Source organism: Megalobrama amblycephala, linkage group LG19 (genome assembly GCF_018812025.1).
Source record: "Megalobrama amblycephala isolate DHTTF-2021 linkage group LG19, ASM1881202v1, whole genome shotgun sequence".
In the NCBI taxonomy this organism is placed as follows: Eukaryota; Metazoa; Chordata; class Actinopteri; order Cypriniformes; family Xenocyprididae; genus Megalobrama; species Megalobrama amblycephala.
In genome coordinates, this window is record NC_063062.1 from 10,265,168 (window position 1) to 10,277,176 (window position 12,009).

At 36.6% G+C, this 12,009-nt stretch overlaps 1 protein-coding gene across 5 annotated transcripts in view; it reads right to left on the minus strand.

The window, feature by feature from the left end:
• Positions 1 to 12,009, minus strand: part of mgat4c (mgat4 family member C) — a 137,425-nt gene that overhangs the window by 85,594 nt on the left and 39,822 nt on the right. For 2 of the 5 annotated variants that reach the window (XM_048169066.1, XM_048169067.1), the window contains exon 1: positions 6,124 to 6,278. The exons of the other annotated variants lie outside the window; for them this stretch is intronic. The gene's annotated coding sequence lies outside the window, so the exon portion shown is untranslated. Of the gene's footprint in view, positions 1 to 6,123; positions 6,279 to 12,009 lie in introns of those variants that run through there. 5 annotated transcript variants of the gene reach the window in all.

Here is a 12,009-nt window from a genome sequence, read left to right on the forward strand (position 1 = left end):
CTCTCCTGCTGTGTTCAATGACTTAATTCATCAAGCTGTAGCTAACGATAGCTAAGTCTGTGTTAGCTTAGCTAAGTATGTCAACAGAGCTCTTAGATATACCAGAAAATATTAAAATTATTGAAACCATCACTCACCAAATTCAGGCCAGGCGCGCTTTCAGCTTCTGATGGTGGTCTGCACTGGTGATACAAGGCCCTTCGCGTTAATATTGCCATGCACTCACGCTCCCTTCTGGCACGTGCACCTGTTCGCAGTTCACTGAATCGCAGTTCGCAGTTCACTGAATCTCGCGCTCCCTTCTGGCACGCGCACCTATTCGCAGTTCACTGAATATGAATACCACCCCCCCAAAAAAAACATTTTTCACATCGAATCTACACGATTCACGTAAGTCACCTATTTTGGTTTCAAAACGGCGAATTTCGCCGAAAGGTGAGGGATTTTCATGTATGTCATATATACCAGTACCTGTGAAAAAAAACCAATCCATTCATGCCCTTTTGATATCTATATACATTTCTATACAACAGATCTCTATATAAAGTATATAAACATCAAACCCTGTATTCCTACATGCCAGTAACCTTCAGGCTTTGATCTGAAAAAGGAATATGTGTACATGTTAGGGGAATAACAACATATGTCTGCCTATAATAGAGATTGAGGAAGCTTATACAATAGTGACGGCGAGAGTAAATGTGTGCCAGCACTGGGAAATAAGGTCGCGGAGCTGATTACTGAAGGCACAGATAACCCTGAGCTGCACGGTCAGACTTCCTCATTTAAGTGCTACTGTTGGCTCCGCAGACGAGCCGAACTGTGAATAAGAGAGCAAGGAGTGAGCGGTGATTTTAAACAATGAGAGCTCATTCAGGTAAATGTACAACACCCTCCCACTAGCTAGGATATATAGCTGAACTTGAGAATGCGATAACGATGTAAAGAGAGCAAAACGTTGTGTTTAAAGACAAGATGAGAAAATGTTGCTTGTTGTTTTTTTCCTAAGGGAATTGGTGGATACTATGGATATTTATCCTTTAATGCATTTTTAATATTGTGTGTGAGCTTGTAATGATTGTATTATATCAGTAAAACCTACTATAATGTAAGACAATTAATATAAGAGAGTCTGTGCGACGAAGGGAGCTGTCCATGGTGCTGATTATTAAGCTACAATTTATGTCTCATTAACTATGTTCTGAATTCTTTCTAAGTGATTATTAAAAGACAGAAATACTATAGAAATTAATGATTGATTTGAATGCAAGTGGGTATGAAGAGACATTCATTTTACTCTTAACCACTGAAATTAATATTATGATTTGAACACAAGAGCTCTGTTTCAGAACATAGCGAGCTGCTGTCTAATCACACAACAACAACCTAATCATCATGGACCTCATAAGAGAGCAGTCGGGAATGGTTCTGCACAGAAGACTCTACTCACAATTGATTTTAATAAAGTTTGATGTTAGCATGTTGCTAAGTTAGTGGTGCAATAAGCAACTTGAATATGGAGAACACACAATTACTGTATGGAATAATCAACTGAACTGTGATTTATTGAAACTTTTCAGAATGAAATACACTACTGTTCTATATAGCCAGTAAAAAATTTTCAAAATTCTTTAAAGAAATTAATACTTTTATTCAGCAAGGATGCATTAAACTGATCAAAATAGAGACATTCTGTTCTAGAGAAATTCTGTTCTTTTAAACTTTTTATTTATCGAAGAATCCTGAAAAAATGTATCACGGTTTCCACAAAAATATTTTGCAGTTTTCAACATCGATAGCAATAAGAAGTGTTTCTTGAGCACCAAATCAGCATATTAGAATGATTTCTGAAGGATCATGTGACACTGAAGACTGGTTTAATAATGCTGAAAATTCAGCTGTGCCATCATGGGAATTAATTCTAAATTTTAAAATGTATTCAAATAGAAACATTAAGAGACTTAAGAGAAAACATTTGAAAAAATCTTACTGACTCCAAAATTTTGAATGGTAGTGCATGTTTATTTATGATCTGCCTTTCTGTTGACTCACCCATTTCTTTTGAGATTATTTTTTTCACTGAACATGTTATAATGCATTCTGGTATTGTCTTCTCCATGAAAGATGGTTGTTATAGAATTTGGCTACAACACTTTTTGGAACAGGCTATGTGTCAGAAGCGCACCTACTGCATGATGCCTTAAAATGCCTAAAAAGAGAAGGTGTTCTTGATAGTCATTGGCTTCAGGATATTTCCACAGAAGGTTCAAGTACAGTGTAGTCTATTTTTAGATCATTCTGCAGTAATAAACAAAATGTTTTCAGTTCTCCTTACTCTGTATAAAGTCTCACAATCAGTTCAAAAAGACAAAAAACTTTTGTGACTTGTTAGCAAGAACAGTTCTGACCCAATTAACTGTCTTTGTTTGATAAAGCAGCACTGACCTCTGTTTACACACTCATCTTCCCCTGATTTTTCACACTGTATGGCTTTAATTAGCTTTGGACCTTGCTTCAGGGAATTTGTAAATCCATGTGGATTTTTCGCCCAGTGTTATTCAATGTAAAAGATGACTGCGTCTACAGACCAGTGGCAAACAACAACCAAAGCTAAAAGTGTAACAACAGTCAAGCTACTCTAACTGGCAACACAACGTTAAGCTACCTAAAGGAATAGTTCAACCAAAAATGAAATGCAGTCATCAACTGTTCCAATTGTTTATGTCCATAAAATTAAAGTCAATGGTTCGTTGCATGGACAGGGTGAATAAATCGACAGTGTTCTGGATGAACTGTCCCTTTAAGAGAGCAATATCGTTTGTAAATGTTGCCAGAGCTGAACAAACTCTCTTCTGTGTTTTAGGACTACACACTGAACAGCTGTATAGCCTACAGTACATTGTGACAGTAAGTCACAGTAAAAAAAAAACATTGGTCGCGCTACACTGCTACTTAATGGAAAAGGTAGCTTGTTACTGTAAAAGCTTGACTATTTTGAAAATAACTGAGATACTGTCACTCTACTGAAAAATGTAATTAAGCTAGTAGCGCTAATGCGTTGGTACTCCACTAATTTAGCCTATAAGCCAGCTATTTCTAATTATATTTGTTTCCTTTTTTTTTTTTTTTTTTTTTTACAATATGCTTTCTGCAAACTCTAACATCATAATGGAAGGCTGTTTGAAAGAATGGTATATTACAGATGAACAGAGAATCCTTTCTGGTGTCCTCTGCTATTGTTTTAGACGGGAAATAGCATTTCAGCTCTACTTTTTCTCTCTCTCTGTGATGGATACCTGTTTCAGCCTGTAGATTTCCTCGTGACAGCATGCTCTCCCACCACTGATGAAACTGAAGGAACTTTCTCAAGCTGTCAAAGATTTCCCTCTATCTCACATAACTGACAGGCTAACCGTCATTACAGACTCTCACTCTCTCTCTTTCAATTCTCTCGCGTACACGCACACACACAAATACTAAAATCAGAGATAGGTCTGCTGTCAAATTGGGACTAAGGCTGATTTCCTTTGGAGGGAAGAAAAGAAAAACGCTTTAGTGAACGCTGAACTTTACTAAAGTGCCATACAAAAGAAAAAGGTGCATAATGTTATCTGCTATCTTCACAGAACCATTTATTTGTCAGCTTCAAACCATATTGACCCATTCTTTTGTCTCTCACAAAAACATCCCACCGATAAACTCAATTCACATGCTGTCAAGTTGTTTTTAAACGGTTTACCAGACAAGCTACTACAAAAAAAAAAGACTTTCATTTCAGGTGCAATTATATTTGTACACAGAAGTAGCAAACATTTTAATCTATGATGAAGATGCAAAGTCAATAACGTATTCGTGTTACGCTAAGGTTGAGGTTAGAGGGTTACACATGAATTATGAATGATATGAAAAGAGATTCTGGAGATCTGAGCACACTTTGGGAATGCCATGTGTCTGTTTTATGGATTCTGTTAATAAAGGCTTGCCCACAGAGATGCAACATATATAGCAGATCAATAGAGTTCTAAGACATGCAGCCAATAAGCAAGTGCCACACAAAGCAAGACAGATAAAGGCAGGCAAAAGTCAATATGACTGTAAATACATCCAGCTGCACTCACTTATATGGCTTATCCTATGTGCTATTAGTGCTGGGGGCTTTCTGCACAAATAATTGGCATGCATTTAAGACTGAAAGAGAAATAGAAGAAAAGATGAACATTGTGGTTAAAATTCATAATTTGAGAAAAGATGGTTGGAGAATTAAGGCCAACAAGAGCTAGCACAGTCACAAGCACAATGTCAGAACTGTGGAGAGAGAAGCCATTGATTTTTCACAGAAGTGCCAGTTCATCATTCTGGGAGACACTTGCGATCGATCCCTCCTTTCATTTGTTTGTGATTTTGTTCGTTTCAAAGCTGGTCGCCATGATAAATTCAACCCCTTGCCACACATCTGAAAAATGAGGAATGCCCAGATGAAGAGAAAGGGGCATGAAAGTATGTAAATGTGAAAGAAATATTTAATTCTGATAGTTGTTCGGTGCATGAAAGCAACTGAGTGTTTGAAAATTCAATTTGAAATAAATTACATCAGATTTGAAAGCCTAAATCCAGGATCATGTTTGTATTCTTGACATGACAAAATAACTTCCTGTAAGGAACTACCATATATACACAAAAGTTTGGGATCATATTTATACACACACACATATATATATATATATATATATATATATATATATATATATATATATATATATATATATATATATCTCGGTTAGTTCCTGTCCTTGATTCTGATTGGTCAATAGCTGTTATTTTATATAAATATTTTTATATAGTATTTGATATAAATAACGTGCCATATTTTTTTGTTATTGAGAAAGAGTCCGTTAGTGATTTTGACTTCAGTCAAAGTTACATAAAAACACCATGAGATGGCAGCAAATACTATCTTTATGAGTGAGTCAGTCAGTTGCAAAGACTTTTATATTGAAATTGACTGAAACAAGGAAGTTGATTTTACTTGTTACGTCTTACGAGACACAACTGACAAATGCACTGACTAGCGATGTCATGGGAATGTCTTATATGTTAAAAGGACAAAGACATTTCCTCAGAAGATAGTCAAACTGATTTTGTGATTATGATTTTAAGATTGACCTGAAGAATATCAGATAGATGCAGGTTATACACTCTCTCATAATAATCGACAAATTACAATGAGTTTCAATGAAGCGAATCAACTTTCCCTTCGTTTCTAGTTCTAAAATGACGTTTTAGAATTAGTAACGGAGGCTTGGGCTCAACTGTTAAACCTGTCAACTTTTGAATCCGTGGCGGAAGGAGTTCCTCACAAAAGAGGGGTTTTAAAGACACTCCATCATTGTTATTATTTATTTGCACACTTGTGTCATCGAACTGTTGTATAAACACAATATTACACACGTAACCGTGCGATATGGCTATATCAGCATGCCGTGATTGCCTATGGCACTTGGCTTGCAGCCTTGTGTGTACAGCCGAATCACAGCCATGTTGATATTTAGCCATATTCGCATGGACTACGAGTGTGATATTGCTCATATTACATATTATATATATATATATATATATATATATATATATATATATATATATATATATATATATATATATATATATATATATATAGGTAATTAACACTTTTATTCAGCAAGGATGCAATTGATCAAAAGTAACAGTAAAGACATATATAATGTTACAAAAGATATCTATTTCAAATAAATGCTGTTCTTTTGAACTCTATTCATAAAAGAATCCTGAAAATGTTTGCACATAAATATTAAGCAGCAAAACTTTTTAAAATTGATAGCAATTGTGCACTTTCAAACAAGGTCTTTATCTACCAACTTCATCAAGCCAACATTAAAGTTTGTCTTGAAAACTTTGCTTTTATATTAAAAAAAAATGTTTTCAATTCATTTTATATCCTTGCATTCAAATTCAAATTGCATTTGTGCATCCTTTACGCTACAATCCTGCTATACATTCAACCTTCGTAATACATTCCATTAAAAGCAAGCAAAACCGAAAACCGTTTTAAAGGACATCCCACAGTGCAGAGAGTGTACAGTCTATTACCTTCAGTGGGCACTTTCATCTGAATCCTGTCTTTAATCATTTCCCAGCATCCTTTGAGCCTGGTGGGAAGTAAAAGAGAGGGATGTTTCCAGAAACCTCTCTTTCCCCTTCTACAGCAAAGAAAGAGCCGAACCTATGACCTCGACCCACCGCTCCAGCTGCTAAAAAAAAAACCCTTCAGTATCTTGGGTAGAAACTAATGCAGCTTCAAAGGATGTAGGCAGTATGGAAGACTAAAGAGGACCACTGGCTGTGACACCTATCAGAGAGAAACACGGCATCTGCTGTCTGATTAATCTGGATTTAGATGAATCAACCTTAAAAGGTGGTTTTTATCTCAGAATGATAATGGAGCAATTTGATTTTGTGTGTTCTGTGGTATTAAGATAAATCTAGTCAAATCAAAAAACATTTAATCCAGAATGGACAAAAGCTACATGTAATATTAACTTTTACTGTAATTACACTTCATACCCTTTCATAATTTTAAATAAACCCCCAAAATGTGCCTCAGTTCCTGTCTGGTATCCAATAGGCAAAGCTTTCCTATCCCTCCTGATCCCTCTCCCTGGGCCTTTAAAACACTATTAATACCTAATGGGCTTCCTCATTAGATGCCCTTCCAAACATGTTCTGGCCATTATGAGCTCCATTTACTGTCGGGCCTCATGCCTGCATGAGCAAATGTGAGTCGTCTGCCTTCTCGATTCCCTCTGTGCGTAGCAAACATCTAATACGGGTATGAAATGCCCCAGTCATGAGAGAGTTGCTGTCTGAGTGCCTGTGTGTGAGTGAATGTGTATCTGTAGCCCAACTACTTGTTTTGAAAGAACTGTTTTTAGTGTAGAGAACAGACAGTGGTATTCACATCTATCACGTCTTTGCTCCCCAGGAAAGCTCCGGGAATCCCTTGTAACTGTTACTATAAAGTAAGGAGTGACCTCAGACTGTAATATTACACAGCGCTTGGCCTTGAAATACAATAGCAGCACATACAGACACTTAGATATATAGAGAGGAAAGCTCTCTGAAAATCTTTCAAAATGACAAGGCTCTTTTTTATACTTTCTTGCTATAAAACTATACCCATCAAAATATCCAAGGCTGCATTTATTTGATCAAAAATAGAGTAAAAACAGTAATACTGTAAAATATTTTTACAGTTTTAAAAAACAGTTTTCCATTTTATAATATTTAAAAGTGTATTTCATTTCTGTGATGGCAAAGTTGAATTTTCAGCAGCCATTACTCCAGTCTTCAGTGTCACTTCAGAAATTATTAATATTTTTGTGGAAACTGTGATACTTGGAGTAAGTAAGATTTAAATAATAATAATAATAATAACAATACTTTTTTGCTTTGCCATCACAGGAATAAATTACATTTTAAAATATATTAAAACAGTTATTTTAAACTGTAATAATATTTCCCAATATTACTGTTTTACTGTATTTTTGATCAACTAAATGCAGCCTTGGTGAGCATAAGAGGCTTCTTTCAAAAATGTAAAAATCTTATTTATTCTAAACTTTTGACCGATAATGTACATGGAAATATAATTTACATAATTTAATTGTCAGAGGCTGTCTATTCAAATATTCATTACAACTTTTGAACTTTCAGCTTATGTGTAATTGCAAATGCACTATGATTTGCATTTGATTTGGCACTTTCTACCAATTCACTGCAGTCATATATTGAGGACATATCTCCAGAATGCTGTCTTTTTAAAGGCTGTTTATTTGGCAAAGCAGAACTGCACTTTTGCACTTAAATGTTCATCCAACAAATGTTCTTTTATTGAGAAGGGGAATAAATAACTATAATAAATCAAAATGATTTCCAATTAAATAAAATGGAACTTGTTCTAAATTGCATGGATATAGGAAATGTTAGTAGGTTTAATATTTGAGTATTCTGACAAGAATAGGACCTATTTTGGGGGACCTAAAGAGAAACGGCAAAATCAATGCCGTTTTTGAAGAGTGTGCAAGTGTGTAAATGTGTAAAGGAACTTATGATGTATGACTTAAGAAGAAGCCTGCAATGAATCAAACATTAAATTAAGCAAAATAACATGGAACAAAAAACAGTGAAGTAGTCATCAGGTGGCATGTTCGTTACAGCAACATCTCGGAGATCTTGAATAGATTAATTTGAAGAAGTTATTACTCCTCCACCTGCACGTGACATCATTAACAACAGTCCTATATTGTTGAACCAATATGTGAACAATTAGGTTTTTTGAACATTCAAGCACAAAAACCTTAGTAAACCCCAAAAACAAAACTTTGTAAAAGGGCATAATATGGTCTCTTTAATATCTTCAAGCCTTAAAGTTGCATTTAGCAGATTAGGCCTGGGCGATATAGTTACTGTACCACACATATGTCGCTTCATTTGAGTATACTGTATGTGAAGTTGAATATGTATCCAAATTTATATATAGACCTGCGACAATATTTATTTACATTTTGTGTATTTTTGTTAATTATATAAATAACAATAACAAGAAAAATTAAAGTTGAACTCAGTCATTTATGGGAACATGAATTACCCATAGCAGATTTATACAGGTGGAGCTGGGGAAGGTGGAGGGTTTCTGAAAGCACACTGCACTCCTACAGCAAATGCTGACGAGTATTTGAAGGTTGAGTAGCGAGCTCCTTGGCTACTGATACAGCAGGAACCAATTAGCTATGCCCTATAGAGAATGATTTAAGGACCTATTAGCCTGCGCCATCTAGAGTTTCATGACAGAACTTTGTATTTGTTGAGATTTAAAACAAAAAGCAAAAGGTTAACACTTGTGTGCTACAACTACTACGAATAATGGGGAAATCAAATGGCTACGTAAACACTCACATACATCTGTGAAGATTGCTTTGATCGGTATGAACTGAGGTGAAACCGACAGTGTCGGTGATGGCCCACAAACACACCAACCTAAAACTGGTCAATCGCTCTGAGCCATTTAATGACCCTTCCCATAAAACCCCTTTCCATGCAAGTAATTAACATAGTGAGTGGATTACAAGACTGCGATGACTTGTGGATTAATTTGCACTGTTATTCCTAACATCTCTAAACCACAATGACTGGGGCTCTTTTTAATGGCCAGTTTCCACTCTGAAAGCACATAGAACGAGAGAGAAAATTGCTGGGTGATAAAATTGCTAATCATAAAGCTAACTATTAGAGCAGATGAGCCTCTTCCTGAAATGGCTTTGATTTTTGAGAGTGAAAAGACAGATCAATGCCTAATTGACAACAACAATGGATCAGCATGGGAACTACTGTGAACGGCACTTCACTGAAGCCGATCAACTCGTACAGCCACTCGCTCAGAACTGCTCTGAGAGAATACACACAGGCACGCATGCCTTACGGCACTGTTTCCTCCGGTGACAACTCTATCAGCGTAGTGTATGAGGGACGAGTGCCAGGCTAAAAGGTTCTGGCAGGCCTTCTTCGTGCAGACATGCCATTTCAACTCTTATTTCCCTCTCACATCTCATCTTTCTGAGAGTGAGTGCATATGATAATGTCCAGTCCTTGACATCTCACTGTGTCAAACAGTGAAAGGCACAATCAATTAGCACTTTCCAATGGCTGTAAAATGGCTGAAAAATTGCCTCATTGGAATTACCATGAAAAATTTAAGGTTAAAAAATATTTTCAAAGATAATGATTACCATTAAAGAAAAATCTTCCATCTGAAATTACATTAAAAACAAGAAACTACAGTCACAGATGTCATGCTTTTTTTTTTCTTTTTTCTTTTACCAGGTAGCAATGACAGTCCTGGCTGTCAAAAAAAAAACTAAAAAAAAGATTAAGAAATGAAACAAACCTGACATGCAAGCCACTGAACACCATGCATTTTTGTTTTATCAAAAAAAGGGAGCTTTGAAAAAAAGAAAGAAAAAAAAAAAAACACACACACACACACTAGAAGCGCTCCAAAAATCTATTCGACTTTCAAATCTGTGGGGGCAGAATGACATTCCTGATTGCAGGGACATATCAGTTACCCACCTTGTTCCTGTGCTCACACATGTTCTTTTGCTCCATTATAAACTGTCCCAGACTCCCTATCTCTGGCGGGAAAGGCATCATTGGCTATCTGGCCAATCATTTCTTATGCTTTGCCTCTGATGACGATATGATCTTTAATCCAGTATAGCCAACTCGTCCTCACATCCCTCATGCACTCCGGCAGAGGCCGAATGAGCCTATCTCTGTATCTTAATAATCATACAGCGTCTGAGTCCCTCTCATATCAGAACGGAACTTTACCTTGGCGTGAGGGTTGGCTCTGAAACACAGAATGTGTGGCTGTGTATACAGATAGGAATGGACATGATTAAAATGTAGCAACTTCATGCCAATGGGTCCTTGAGCATTCAAATGAAAGCTGAATAATTTCATAAATATCTGTATTTTGCTATTCAAACAATGCTATGATAGAAAGTTAAGAATAACATTTCTGTCGTGATAATCTGTGGATTTTCCGTTTCGGTGGACGAAATGATAGTTTTCCACATAATTATTAAACCAGAACTAATCATATATGTGATTGATTATAATTCGTTGTGTTATCACCAAAGTTTAATTCCCTGTTGGGTCAATAGATATAAAGCTTTCTGAATTATGATATTCATATTTCATCCATAAATTGATTAATAACTGTACATCGCTACACTCCTATTAGAGAAACAATGCGCAATATGGCGGAATATGTCCTGCCTTCTAAGTAAAAGAGCCAATCGCTGATTGATAAAGTCATTGCGTCACTGCAGCTCCCGTTAAAAAAAACTCCGGTTCCCATAGAAACCTGAGACTCGCGCTTAGGACTGCATATGTGCATTGGCTTGTCTAGCCTGAAAAATAAGCTTTTTAATGCTATTTGAGCATAAGAAACAACATTTATGGGACAGTTCATGTCAGATTTTGTTGCTGATTTGAAATAATGTTATTTAATTGTGAGTTCAGCCAGCAATTTTTGAGATGTCAGGATTCCCCCATTCAAATAGACAGGACTTGGCCTTGGATGCCTGAAATAGTTACCTGGAAGCATTGCAAATATGGCCGCCGAGTGAACAGACTTTCCTTGAAAGGGACTTTGATGGTATATTTAGCATGGTTTCTTTCCCTGCAATTTGCAACCCTATCGCAACAAAGCCCTGAACTACCAGTTGACAACCATGTGCTTTATCTAAAATGAGCAACATTCAGTCTTCTGCATAACGTTTCTGTGCTTTCAGATGCACAGGTTGTAGTATTGCCGCCTGCCTGCAAGACTGCTGGAGACCCATAAAAAATGCTCTTTGAAAATCAATAAGGTCTCAGCAGAGCATGAAAAAGCAGCATCACCATAACCTTAAATTTATTTGTTCATTGTTTTATGTGGCTATTCCAGTGACCTAATGCACTTAAATTTAGTATGCAGGCCCCAAGCAGCTCTTCCCATAAAAAATTCGGATCCATGCACTTCGCAAGTAAGTTTTCACTCACGCTGCTCAGAGAGAAAGTTGTTCTTGACATCCAGCTCTGGATGCTCTAAGGAAACTAGAGGATGCCACAGCTGCGTTAGTCTGCGGTTTGATCTATTTCACATGGCTCCTGATGCGGGACGTGCACCTGTGAGGGGTGCTTTACGACCAAAGCGTCCAGTTACTCCATCACATATTGCTACGATCAGCAGAGCGCATAACAGATGCTGCGCAGAATAACAATTACGGTTCAGTTTGTTACAGTTCAGCACAATTCTTTTGACCCATTTATCAAGTGAGCACATATGTACAACCAGACTCAGCTACATCAATATATTTCCAATCCTCGTCCTTAACGGCTACACCATCGTGACAGTTAGTAGCTTTTAAA